This window comes from Cibotium barometz, chromosome 48, assembly GCF_041138505.1.
Source record: "Cibotium barometz isolate CiBa-2024 chromosome 48, ASM4113850v1, whole genome shotgun sequence".
Classification (NCBI taxonomy): Eukaryota; Viridiplantae; Streptophyta; class Polypodiopsida; order Cyatheales; family Cibotiaceae; genus Cibotium; species Cibotium barometz.
Window position 1 is genome coordinate 23,192,883 of NC_141093.1, and position 13,219 is coordinate 23,206,101.

The window sequence follows — 13,219 nt, forward strand, 5'->3', positions numbered from 1 at the left end:
CATAAATTATAAAAAAACTAAATCAAGTCGCCCCATTAATAGGGAATAGAATGACCAAAAAAAGAGTTTTCATCATTACCACTTTGACATATGTTTGCAACTCCCAAGTTTATATGCTATTACACAAGAGGACTCTATAGAGCCAATACCAATGCTACACATGAAGCTATAGTGACACCATTTTACAACTCAAAGAGGCGACATTGTTTTCACAAATGGAAGGCTTGTAGGTCACACTAAACACATCACAATATGACATTAATAGAGACATTTTTTTAACAAATGGAAGGCTGATTTAGGTCACACTAAACAAATCACAATATGACATTAAATAGAGACTAATCTTAGGTAGCCAAAAACATATTATTTTTATTAATATAAGCATCACTTCATTAGTGACAAAAAGAGGCTAAAGTTAGAAAATTTTGAAAAAAAATATTGCAGCTTGGAAGGTCTTGCATAAAGAGACATGGAAGAGGCGCGCTAGTTCAGTGTTCAGTGCTCAGTGAACGAGTGGAAGAAGGTGGTCAAGGACATCAACGAGGGCAAGTAGTACCCACAATAAAAAAATCAGCACACTATTTGCAATTGGAGAAGTCTAACGCTACAAAATATGGGTCTAGAGGAAAGGAGGCTTGGATTGCCAGATTCGTAGGTTGTCATATAACTCATATTCAAATACATGTGGTTTCTTATATGTTGCTAAATATGTGTTATGTTTCCTATGCATTTGATTTCATGTGCTACATGTTCATAATTGTAGAAAATGACAATTGCACCCCAAGAGAACAAGAGAATAGTTATCGCAGAAGTCATACTAAAGCCGAAACTTGGGAGTGTGCTAGCTTTGTTAGTTTCCCCAAAGATCCCACAAGTAGTTGGCTAGTGTTTGCAATCAGATTTTTCAAATTATACATGGCTTTATCTCTACTATGCATGTTGTGTATGAAAAAAGTGTACTTCACAACAACATACATGGCAAAAAAAAATTGTTGTATTTTTTTGAGAAATCTAAAAAAATGTTTATATTGGTGTGATTGACTAGGCATAAGCACAGTAACAGGACGTAAATGACATACCGTACCATCAAAAATAACCACTTGGAGATAATGCATTAATATCAAAGAAAATTTAAGCATGCAGCACCAGAATGCTTTAAGATAATAACCCCTCCATTTCATTATCGTCAAGAGCTGTACTCTATTAACTATCAAGTCAAGAGACTTCTTCATTTTATCTTGTCTAAAAGTGTGGCTCACACATATTCTGCATATCAACTTAAAAAAACAATCAACCTAACCATGGACGAGGATCCAAACAAACATCCCAACTCCCATAAGTTTACACGTGTATCTAGATATCAAATTTCTATTTGTATAACTTATTGTCTTCGTCTTGATGAGTAAGTGTAAACATTTATGATCTATATGAAAATTCACAAGTGACCTAGTCATGGACGAGGATCCAAACAAACATCCTGACTCCCATGAGTTTTGACTTGCTTTTACACGTGTATTTGGATATCAAATTTCTATTTGTATAACTTATGGTCTTCGTCCTAATGAGTAAATGTAAACATTTATATGATCTATATGAAAATTCACAAGTGACTTGTATCTATATGAAATGGATATGTATTCAAAAGTTGTCTTATCTTTTTTTCATTGTGATATGGGTGTTGTCTTTGTCATTCTGGTAAGTTGTCTTATCTTTGTCATTGTGTCGGATATGAAGATTCATAAGTAATATGGTAATATTGAAGATTCATAAGGAAGGATTTAAAATTGATATGGTAATATTGAGGATTCATAAGTGATATTGAAAATTCATGTGATTTGTCTTTATTGTTGTGTATTATTATGTTAACTTGAGAACATAACAATTTTCTTATGGCATTTGTAGATCATTGTTGTATGAAGGCCAACCCATATAAAAATCAAGATGACACAATGAGGTTAAAGGAATTATTGATGAAAGTTTCTCAAATATTAGGAGAGGAAGTCACCACAATTTATTTTGTGGCCCTCAGATGACTCGAATTTATACATCAACTCAAAATGTGTTGACTTACCTCCCTTGATATTGAAGGAGTGTCATGAGTAACGTCCAAATAATTTTGCCTATGAAACTCTTTTTAATAGAACCGACATTTGTAAGGAGAGTAATCCTCTCAAATTTATGGACTATCAACACATTTGACTTGTTAAAGTGTTACTTCATTGCTTCATCAAAGTGCAAAACCTTGATGGGTGTTGCCACCACCGAGCTGCCTACCCTCTCTTATCCACCCCAAAACCTAGTCCATGCCAAAGAATAAGTAACTCATAATATATTTTGTATAAGAGGTGTTTTTGTGACAATTTGCTTCATTAAAGTGGAAAGGTCCATGCTAAATAACACATGTATAACTTCCAATATATTTGGTACAATAGGTGTTTTTCCATGATGTGCTCAAAAGAAAGGTTAATTAGAAAGATAAGTCAATCAGTGTCGTGCTTTGGCAAAAACAAACTTTTCCCATCACTTTGACATCCAACACCCATGAGAGCATGGGTGTTGGCAAGAAATACTTATTACAATTCATTCATCATTGTTTTATAACTCTCTCCACCATTTTGCTCTCTATCTCTCTTGATATTTGTATTTCACACCACCTCTCTTAACACTTCATGCACACGTGTAAGTCTTATGAGCATCGATGATTAATGTTGTCACCAGTGGTGCATCTCAGTTACTGTTGAGCATCTTCCTCTTAGTTCTTGCATTTGACACACTCACTTTTCCACCTTTCACATGTACACTATGTTTTCATGTTTGTTGGTAGTTTTGTAGATTGGAGAGGTGAAAATTGTGTATGCAACTTAGCTCAGTAGTAGGCTTGTCACATATAGAGAACCTTTGACCCTAGTTACCACTTTTTTTAATCCCATATTTGAGGTCAAAGAAGCCTCATCTATGTTACTCGGGGTTACCTAGAGTTTATTTTTTTAACTCTCGCACATGCGAACCCTAGGTCACCATGGTGGTTGATTCGCAATGTCTCTATTCATGTCCAACTCACAACATTCCAAGTGAATGGTTGCCCATTATTCCATAACCCTAATGATACCACATCTTTGAGACTGGTGTGCCAATGAAATGCAACCCTTAGACCCCATTATATAAGTCCAATAGGATGACTGGGTGGTAATTACTACCCCATTGTGAGTCTAGTAGGATGAGTGGGATGACTAGGTGGTAATTGCTACCCCATTATATGAGTCTAGTAGGATGAGTGGGTGGTAATTACTAGTCCACTTTGACAAAGGCTTATATGATTAGTTAGGCATGGTCAAGAGCCTCATTGTCATTCTCATGGGGTAATAAGAGAGATTGATGAGTGTGCCATGTTGAGTTAGACCACATTGGTCAAATTCAACTACAAGAGCTAGATTTATTACTTGAATATGGCCAATAAAGTATTCACATTGGTCTCTTTAAGTTATCTCCTTTATCAAAGCTTGAACCTCTTGGCCTATTCCCTAGTTAGTGCCTTGTTTTAGTGGTTAAGTGCATTAGTGGACGATTAGCTTATAAGTTTGATAACTAAACCCCGCAAGGTAACCCCTCCTTTGTTGGTGGGCTCTTGATGATAATAAGATGAGTGTGAATGTATGCTTCCAAGCTTCTCAAGGTGTTTCTCTCCATGAGAGCGACATTCTACCACAACCCCATAGTAAAAAAATACCAATAATAATTAAATTAAAGAGAGTTAATTAAAACTTGTAGAGAGCGAGTCAATTAAAGGACGTAAATTAAAACTTGTAAGAGTAAGTAAGTCAAAGCAAGTTAATCAAATCTTAATAATTTATTTATTAAAAGTTACTTCTTTATTTAAAACATGATCAATTTTCATCACTCTAAAAAATTATCATGATGATAAAATTCTAGACCATTGAAAGTGGTGTATCACAAACGTTGTTACATTAAATAAGAAAATACATTACTATATAGAGTACACATTTAATAAGAAAATAGAATCCACAAAGGATTAAAAAGGAAAAATCTTTTACATATTAAGATGGTTTACACATAATCATGAGGCAAAGAAAGAAATGATGGTCTCTCATATGCCACATGTAATATTTAAAAAAAAACTTTGCATGTAAGATGAACATCTTGTTTGTTTATATATTAAAGCATATGTATAATTTGTGATGTAAGACTGAGCCCTAGCCTTTTGAACTCCCTTTTTGGATGTGAATCTTGCAAGGGGCTAAGACATTGTTCACCTTGATTTGTACAAGATTAAGCTTGTTACAATCTATACTAAAAATATAACCGCCCCCACCAAAGCTACTTGTTTCCTCACGGCAGCAAGGTATAGCTAATGTATAGGGCCACATACCATAGCTAATGTATAGGGCCACGGCAGCAAGGTATAGCTAATGTATAGGGCCACGGCAGCAAGGTATAGCTAATGTATAGGTATAGCTAATGTATAGGGCCACATACCATACCTTTCATCCAAAAGAACCTTGGAAAAAGTCACAAAATAATTAATACTAGTTCTCATTAAAGACTTAAATAATGGAAGGAGAAACCTTGTGAACATAACCATAATCCTAATAAAGGCTTAGTCATCTTGATGGATATGGCTCTCTAGCTTGTTTCTACTGCAAGACCAAACATGTATGTAGAAGCATGTGTGATACTATAGTGTACTATTGTATGCTTGATAACCCACATATGAGACCAGATTGATGATACGTGAGGGGGAACATTTGCATGAGGTGCAAAGGGTCACATCAAGGGAAGCATTGCAAAAGATAAGAGAACTTCTGTAAGAGACAGTTTCAAAGGTAGTGAGTGGTCCAAGGAAGATACAAATGGATATCACCAAACAACTTGTATTGATGCAATTGTTAGAAAGCATACAAAGGATGAATCAAATATCAGCAACATGGAGTTAACACAATTATTCAAACACATGCATTCCCTAGTTCAATGTCAAAGGTAAATTTAACTCTATATTAATTTTAATTTCTTAATTATGCTTCTCAACATAATTTTATATAAATTGTTAAGTTGTCCAATTCTCTTGTAGATTCATAAGGATGATATGTGCTTCTAGAATTAACAGTATGGTGCAACGTGTAGAGTTTACTATCCTAGATTTGAAGAGACAATGCGTTTTTAAGTTCTTCCATGGTAGTCATTTTTCCTAGGCAAGCTTTGGATGAGTCAAAGCGGTGTTATGTATTTAAAATGTCAACCATAGGGCTCACATCAGTTTTAGACCTAGTTAATCATATGTATAAAAAAGGAGACAACAATGTAAGAAGGGCTTGGGTTTGTTTTGATCACGTTGTGTGGTGGCTGGGTGATGTCCTCTACTACACCACCAACAGGCACACAAGAAGGAAATGTATAAGGATCAGAACTTGGGGACACTAGGATCCTAGCCCAAAACGCACCAATCAACTAGGAATCAATCATCTAACCTCCATAAAACTAACACAAATGGACATCTCTACACCCTCCAACTCAACTCGGCTCTTTCCTCCAACTGTCCTCTCAAGTTGGATCAAACTACCAAGACCTCTGATTTTTAACGTAAATTCCTTGGCTAACTTCCTCTCTGATAAAAAGCTGATCTGAAACCCTCCCAACTGACACAAAAATGATCTAATCTTGACTATAGTCTAGAACGGATACCTGCAGCGAATTCCAGACACAGAAACACGTCTTCCTAACCTCCAAAATATTCTTCAATGTCAACCAACTACAAATACTTGACCTAGAACTTCTCATAATCTATCAGTCCTCTTTTGTTGACACCCTGCCGACACAAGTCTCACCTAGTTATCTGTAAACTAACTCGGAAGACTAACACAAAATCCAATCCAAAATGCATCCTCCTTGCTCTCTTATTGTCCTCCAGGTTTAGCTAACCTCAATCTCTCAACTCTAGATCCGTGCTGAGCATTCCCCTTGTGCTTTGCAGATCTTCTACTATGACATCAATTCAGCTGGACTTGATGGATACCGATTTTAACAAAGACACAACCAGCCGACTCAAAAGCCTTACCTCGGTCAGAAACTTTCTCTTACTTATCCACTAAATCCTCCTAACTCTTAGGCTACCCAAGATATGATACCAAAGATACTTTGCTATCCATAGCCGTCTTACTATCGAACTGATATGGCTAATCTGATTGTTGATTGCTGATTGTTGACTCAGGTGGATGAGACTTCCTTAGCCATGGGTTGACTCAACTGGATGAGACTTCCTTAGACATGGGTCCTCTAACACCTCTAAACCCTCTAAACACTCTAAACACTCAAACCACACAAAGATACAACTCTATAGACATCCAACTGATTATAATCAACTCACAACTGACTCTGAATAACCAACCGACCCACAAACTTGATTGTATAACTGCTGACTTCTATTAGACTTCTGACTATTAGACTCAACTCAAAACAACTTCCCTTGAATCCAAAAAGATTATAACAACCCTTTTACCTCAACACCAGCTGACCCCCTAGATGCACAACGGCCTGTAGTTGATACTCTTCTGACCTTATCTGATTGTATTCTCTCGATAGAATATGATTGCTTCAACTATGAGACATACCTTCATAATTGTTCTATCTCAACAAAGTCAATTAGCATAACACATATCAAGCTCCATATCACAAATTCTCATCAATATTAACACAAATTCAAGCTTTGAACTCTCAGCTTTCTTCACAAAAACAAAGACTGATTCTATCTCAACAATGAGTCCAAACATATCAGAAGATCACACTAAAAACTTGGGGATTTTCCATTGATAGACCCCAATGACTATTGAAGCCACAATGAATTTACAACCACAAACTGCAGGCCTTCCCTAAATAGATGCAATTTATCACTCAGCTAACTGACAACAGTAACAATAGAGGAAGAATTGGACTAAACCATGTTTCTAATAGAGTCACCACATAGAAATGAAAGGGAATCCTCTTCGAGTCTGATTCTCTAGCCCTCAGCACATTCTCTAGCCCTCAGCACATTCTCTACTTTGATTTATCTGAATTTGACTCTGCTACACTAAACTTCACTCTGCAACCGTCAAATTCTGTAAGACCTTCAATCTGCAACAATATAATGCGATAAGTTGGATAGACATAAGATGCATCAGCCATTTGCGTTGTGATGAAATAGCACATGGGAAAGAATCACATGCATTACAATGCGATATGGTCGACAGACATGAGATGCATCAACCATATCATGTTATGATGAACTAGCACATGGAAACGAATCATAAGCAATAAAACATGATATGTTTGATAGGCATAAGATGAATCAACCATTTCATGTTGTGATGAACAAAAATGAAAATTGATTTTGAATGGATGATAGGAGAAACTCATTGAGATATACGGACCAGATATAGCTTTAATGAGTGACATCACATTGTATCGTGCCATGACATGAAACAAAATCAGAAGCAATACAACTAACACATGAAGTAGAATCAGATGCAATAAAACACGATGAGTTGAACATACAATAGATACATCGTCCATACTATGTTGTGACAAAATAGCACATGTAAAAGAATCACATGAAATACAATGCGATATGTTTGACAAACATGAGATGCATCAATCATATCACGTTGTGATGAACTAGTTCATCACGTTGTGTGATGAACTAGTACATGGAAAAGAATTGCATGTAATACAATGTGATATATTCGACAGACATGAGATGAATCAACCATATCACGTTGTGATGAATGAAAATAAAAATTGATTTCGAATAGTGTTGGGTGTTGAGAGATAGCGATTGCGTTTGTGCAATGCTACATTGTATGGATGATGGATGATGGGTGAGTTGTGGAACACCTCGATTAAGAGGGAGTGTTGAGAGATATAATCGCGGTGTTGTGTGTATGTGGGAAAGCACTCTAGAAGTGCAAGATATTGTGGTGAGATGGAATGCCACATGTAATATTGTATGGTGTGTGAGTGTTGACCAAAAGAGTGGAAAAGGGAGTGTCACATGGATGATGACATGTAAAGTGGGATAAGGCTAGAGAGCCTATATCATTGTATGGTTCATTGTGATATGCAATACAAGGGAATAGTGTTGAGTGTGCAATCTCTCTCTCTCTAGTCATGGAGTTTTTAGTGTGGTTTAATCCACCTTAATCTTATGCTTAATCTATGTCCTTCACCATGATCAATCCCATTTCTAGAATCTTAACATGGTATCAGAGCCAAATGGGCTCTTGGTCATGGTGTTTATTATGTATATTAGCTTGATTGTGTGTTTCTTTGATTAAGCATTATTTTCAGTTATTATTATGAGAAAAAATTATGCACACTCATATTATCATTTGGATTTGCATTTGTGATGAGGATTTGAGAGGAGATTTGCATTTGTGAGGATTTGAGAGGAGATTTGCAACAAGGAGGTTGCATAGAAGCTGCCCAAGAGAGTTGCAAATGGAGTTTTGCAACATGGAAAGCCTGCTCATCATCAAGGAAGCTGAAAATGGAGATTTCAGCATTATGAAGGCTATGGAGTCTTTATCGTCGTCAAGGAGAAGTTGCCAAGAGAAAATTGCTGCTGATTATGCCTCAAGAAGGTTGGTTTTGTGAAGTTTTGCCTCAAAGTTTTGTGTTTGAGCATGGAAAAATGCTCAAGTATAAGGGTTGCTTGATGGGATGGAAGAATCCCAAGGTTCTTTGCTTCCAAGCAAAGAGTGTAAGAGGTGCAATGCTTGTCTAAGAAGGGACAAGCGGTTATGGGCTTGGAAGAAGTCCATGGTTGAGCACATTGGAAAGAGTGATGCTCATGGTTTTGCTCATAGAAGATGGGCAATGTTTGGTGGAAGCTTTTGGAGTTTTCACATTGGTTTGCACCTATGGTTTCGTTTGAGAGACCATGTGAAGAAGCACCCTTGAAGTTTGTATGCAAGAAAAAGCATAGAGAGTGCAAGTTCATTTGGGAACTTGCAAGGCCATGTTGATGGCTATGGGAGAAACCTCAATGAGAGAGGTTTAGAAGAGGCAAATAGACTAAAACAAGAAGGAGATGTATTTGCAGAGCTTGTTCAAGAGAACAAAGATATCAAGGCAGATTATGAATGTATGAAAAAAACATTAGTGAAAATATGGCATAGCAACAAATCCATTACAGCAGAGAAAAGGTAAATGAATCAAGCCACAAACAGCAGCCTCACTTTCCTCATCTATGCAAGGTGGATAGCAGTAGGCGCACTGTGTGGAACAAGCAGATTTTACGTAGCAAAGGTGCAGAGGCAAAAGACTTACTGCAGGAAGAATAAGAGGCAGGCGGAGATCCGTGGCAGAGCTGCAAGAAAAAGTGTTGCCAAGACCATAATAAGGAAAAGAAGCTTGAAAGCTTCAAACTGTGGATATGGCGGCGGAGAGATTGAAGTAGCAGCGAGGGTTGCTGAGGAGGCGACTGGACTACCCATGACACAAAAGCAAAAATGCTGCAACGACAGTTAGTAGCCATGCAGCGTATGGAGCAGGAGAGAGATGCAGAGCCCGCGAGTAGGTGCCGCTTGCTGATGACCTGGGGGGCTCCCCCCTCATCGTTGTTGGTGGCAAAGGCTGATCGAGGGGACGTAGAAGGGCGAGCCTGCGGGGCGAAGGTAGGCAGCGCGCACACTGAAGACGCTGCGATGTAGAGAAAAGCTCGTTGCTTGAGCTGGCTATGGCGAGCTTGAGATGAAGACCACCCATGGTCATCTCGTCATCGCCATTGCTTGTCCACCTCCACAGTCACCAGCATCAGCTGGCACTCCAAGCCAGAGGTTAGCAGCTGTAAAATAGGATGAGAGGACACCGTCAACTACACTGCTTGTGGACAGTCAAGGTCGACATGAAATCTTGGAAGCAGCAGATCGTTTGAGAGCAAAGCGTGGAGGAAGAAAACCATGTGATGTGGAGCCCATTACACAGAAGGCGTGAGTAGGCGTTTAGCTGGCAGTGCATACAGGGGTGCAGCATGTCAGACGGCAGCAAAGACTCCAAAGCCCTCGCCTAGAGAAAAGAGGCGGTGATCTTAGTAAAGGCTGCCTGGCCGTGTTGAAGTGAGAAAAGTGATAAAAGACGAAGCGCAGAGCAATGTTGGACCACATGCTTCAAAGGATAAGGGGTTAATTTAAAATAAAATAAAAACCCTTAGAAAAGGATTTATAGTGTGGTGTGAAAAGGCCAAATTTAAGCCCCAAGCTGTATTCACATGCAGTTATTTGGGATGGTTTTGAAATTTTATTTTTTTCACCCATGAATGAGAAGGGTAATCGTACCCGAGTTTGAAGCTCAAAACGAGATATGTATTATTCACCCATGGTATGAGGGTAACCATGCCCGAGCTCACCGAGAAGCTCAAAATAGTTGTTGTGATGTGTGCAAGAGCGATGCACGTGTGAGGTGCATGCGCATGGGTTGGATCCCACCCGAACTTCCATGTTCAAATCGGACTCTCAGTGGTTCCGCTGTGAGCGATGAGTCGGCTCAAAATGGACTAGGTGTCTAAGATGGTAGACACGGGCACACGTTTGGTTGATAGACACTCCAATGTATCATTGAGGGGGAGTGTTGAGAGATAGCGATTGCGTTTGTGCAATGCTACATTGTATGGATGATGGATGATGGGTGAGTTGTGGAACACCTCGATTAAGAGGGAGTGTTGAGAGATATAATCGCGGTGTTGTGTGTATGTGGGAAAGCACTCTAGAAGTGCAAGATATTGTGGTGAGATGGAATGCCACATGTAATATTGTATGGTGTGTGAGTGTTGACCAAAAGAGTGGAAAAGGGAGTGCCACATGGATGATGACATGTAAAGTGGGATAAGGCTAGAGAGCCTATATCATTGTATGGTTCATTGTGATATGCAATACAAGGGAATAGTGTTGAGTGTGCAATCTCTCTCTCTCTAGTCATGGAGTTTTTAGTGTGGTTTAATCCACCTTAATCTTATGCTTAATCTATGTCCTTCACCATGATCAATCCCATTTCTAGAATCTTAACATTGGGAAATGTGGTGCCATAGAGCATAAGAGATAGGGAGTGAGAATGAGTAGCCAAGAAAGTGCAAAATCTAGCATGAAGCCATCAGCAAGGGAATTATCCCACATTGATGTACAAGCCCAAGGGTGTACTTGCTCATATAAAAGGGGGCCATTTCAAGTAATGAACACAATCACTTGCACTTATCTCAAGTCTCTATCCAAGCTAATTCATCTTGGTGTCTAATTATACTTGAGTGCGTCTTAATTAGCACACACTCATTATGAGTTTTATTTATTTATATCTAACTTATATTAGTGTTGTTATTATTGTAGGATTAGTTAATGATTAGGTAGATGTCTTATAATTAGGAAAGCTTGATCCATACTTCTCAACGTGGTATCAGAGCTTAGGTATTGTTCTCTTAGCTTAGTATTTTCTTCTTCACTTCATTAGGGTTTAGGAAATTAGTTTTGTATTATTTTAGGTAATTAGGAAATGCATTAATCACCCTTGCAATGTAAACCCACCCATATGAACCTTCGCTTATCAATGCATTTGCTCCAAACTTTTTAGTTGCCTCTTTCAATTCATCCAATGATATAGCTGGTGCTTCTGGATTGCCATTGGGTATAGTACTGATGCTTCTGGATTGCCATTAGGTGTAGTAATGTAAGGATTGTCTGAAGGCTTCAAGTTCTTTTCTTCAGCAGGGTAGTAGAAACTATTGCCATTTCAAGAGGTTAACAATTCAGAATCTTGCATTTCATGAACATAACTAGTTTTATGAATCAAAGTGCACAAGCATGGAGAGCGAAAGGGGAGAGCAGTAGTGCCTGCCACTGCTCGAAAGACAAAGTATTGTCGAGTTCATCACTACGGAGACCAGAGAAAGGCTACCTGCAGAGAAGAGGAGAAAACAACTAACTCTTGACACAGCTGTGAGAGAAAGCTTTGGGAGCAGCCTTTAGCACAAATGCCAAAACCTGAAAGGCGTCGACCTCCATGTGTTAAGTGGATATTTTCTGTTTTGAAAAAATTAAAAAAAGAATTTTCAAAGTTTGAAAACCTTATCCCCTCTAAGCAAGTGTTCACATGGTGATTATCGTCTCATGAGCCTTATCAACCTTTCGAGAGGCAATCATATGGGCTTCCATGATTGGATCTTCATCCTTTTTCACAAGTTATCATCAACAAAATCTTCACCAAAATCAAACATTTGCAAAATCCTTCACAAAGTAGTAATTAAACCAATGTTCAAGCGGACCAAAGAAGCCAAAAATGATGAAGAAGACATCATTGACAAGAAAAACAAAAAGTGGAGTCAAGGTCATAGCAACCAAGAGGCTACCATGACATCGACACACATCGAAAAGAAGCAACAAACGAGCTACCAAAACCACTACCCATTTCTTAAACAAAAATTTGTTGTAAAAAATCATACTTCCTTTAAAAGTACTTGTAACTAGCCTCTGGGACCGCTAACATATCTAAGCTAGAAATTCATCCCTCACCTATGGCCAAAGTACCATTAAGGGGGGGAAGTGCCAAAGTTACTCATAGCACCTAGGGGAAGTGCTGCAAATGTAAAACTCTCGACCACGAGAGAGTAGCCAAAGCAACACCCTAGGGGAGTGAAAATCAACTTGACCATCTCTAAAATATCCTCTAAGCTAGAGAGTAACAAAGCTAAAGAGCCTCTGAGTTACCCAACCAAGTTAGAAATTAGAAGGGGCGAAAATATGTTGTAAAACTCACGTTTTGACCACCTTGCAATAGCCTAAGAAATTGGCACCAAGGGGGGTGTTGAGAAACGTGGTGCCATATCCTTGCGCCATAGAGCACAAGGAATACCTCCTCATATAAAGGGGGGCCATTTCAAGTAATGAACTTAATCACTTGCACTTATTTGAAGTCTTTATATGTATCGAAGCTAATTCATCTTGGTGTCTAATTATACTTGAGTGCATCACACTTATTATGAGCTTCTTTAATTTTATCCACCTTAGATAAATATTATTATTAGTGTAATATTAGTTAATGATTAGGTAGATATCTTGTAATCAAGAGAGCTCGTTCCATACTTCTCAACAAATAGATGATATGAGCAACACACTATGTTATACAGACCATATATAACTTTAATGAGAGACATTGCGTTGTATCATGCCATGACATGAAAAAGAAT